Here is a 1996-nt window from a genome sequence, read left to right as displayed (position 1 = left end):
GATCCACTTGCATCCAATGGGTCTTATCCTTTCAGGTAGATCAACAAATTGCCAGACTGAGTTGGAGTACATGGACTCTATCTCGAGTTTCATAGTTGCTTGCCACTTTTCCTTATCAAAATCATCCATCGTAGCCTTAAAGGTCAACGGATCCTCCTCACTGTCATCAGCAGTGACGATCTGTGATTCCTCAGTATACCGATCAGGTAACTTGCTTACCCTCCCACTACGACGAGGTGCCACAAGAGTTTGATTAGGAATCATGGTCATTCTTAGCATTCCAACAACTCTTGTCAGTTGTGGTCCAATCTTATTGGAAAGTAACTTTTTCAGAACTGCTTTGCTTCTGGGCTTGATAACTATCATATAATCATGCTCCAGAAACGTGGCATTTGTCGATACAAATACCTTTGATTCTTATGACTATATAAAATAATCATTCTCTTGTCCCCATTACATATCCCACAAATATGCATATTTCTGATCTTGGTTCCAACTTCCCAGTCTATTGTTTCATCACATGAGCCGGACACCCCCATATGCGAATATGCTTCAAAACTAGCTTTCGACTATTCCACAACTCTAGGGGTGTCTTTGGTACATACGTAGATGGTACTAGATTCAGAATATACATGGTGATTCTTAGGGCATAATCCCATAACGAAGTAGGAAGTGAAGAATAACTCAACATTGATCTTATCATGTCGAGCAAAGTCTGATTTCTCTTTTCGGCTACACTATTTTGCTGTGGTGTACCGGGTGTAGTCAATTGGGATACCACACCTTCTTCAATCAAGAAATCCTGAAACTCTTAGTCCAGGTATTCACCTCCTCGATCTAATCGAAGTGTCTTGATTGGTTTACCTAACTCTCTTTCAACTTATGCTCAAAATTATCTAAACTTTCTAAAAGTTTTAGATTTCTGTTGCATTAGGTAAACATAACCATATCTCAAATAATCATCAATAAAAGTGATGAAATATTTGTAACCTCCTTTATCTTGGACGTTTAACGGTCCACATACATCCGAATGTATTAGCTGAAGAGGTTCTGTGGCTCTTTCTCCTTTCGACATGGAAGGCACCGTGGTCATTTTGCCTCCCATACAAGATTCATAGGCTGGAAGCTTACTCACTTTTAGTTCGCATAAAGGACCATCCTTTACCAGTCTTTAAATCTTGTTTAGGCTAATATGACCAAGTCTAAGATGCCACATATATGTGTTATTTATCGTGAGAGATCCTTTGCTTCTTATTCTTAGGTTCGGCAACTTTTTGAACTTTTCAATATTTCGCAGTGACCCAAGCATCGGTTTAAACGGTATAAACCACTTTCCAAATATTCTGAACATATATCAGAACAATTCCGAAAGATGTGGACTAGATTATTATTAAAGGTAATTGTTCAAATAATTTGGAATTAGAAATCAAATTTCTCTTTATGCTTGGAGGGAAATAAACATTGTTTACAACAAGGTATTTCCAAAATTGAAGTCTAACTTCACCCACTGCTTCTGTCGATATCCTCGCGGTATTCCCACTTTCATCGGGTAGTCCCTGACGGTAAGTTCTTTGTAAGAACTAATATTTTGCAAAGAAAACCAAAACATGATTAGTTGCTCCCGAATCAACTATCCAGGATGAGGAATCACCCTCTACTAAAGATGTTTCTAGAATTAGTAAATCTTATTTACTTTGATTCTTTTCTTTATTTAGGTGGAAACAATTTCCATTTAAGGGCTAAAACTTAATAAAGAAAATAAACATGATTAGTTATTCCTAAATCAACTATTCAGGATAAGCAATCACCCTTTTACTAAACATGTTTTTAGAACTAGCAAATCATATTTGCTTGAGTTCCTTTCTTTATTTTGGGAAACAATTTCTTTGCAAGAACTAAGACTTAATAAAGAAAACAAACATGAGTAGCAACTCCCGAATCTACTATTCAGGATAAGGAATCACCCTTTTTACTAAAACATGTTTTTAGAACTAGC

Source organism: Morus notabilis, unplaced genomic scaffold, assembly GCF_000414095.1.
Source record: "Morus notabilis unplaced genomic scaffold, ASM41409v2 Scaffold948, whole genome shotgun sequence".
In the NCBI taxonomy this organism is placed as follows: domain Eukaryota; kingdom Viridiplantae; phylum Streptophyta; class Magnoliopsida; order Rosales; family Moraceae; genus Morus; species Morus notabilis.
Note: the sequence above shows the minus strand (reverse complement) of the source record.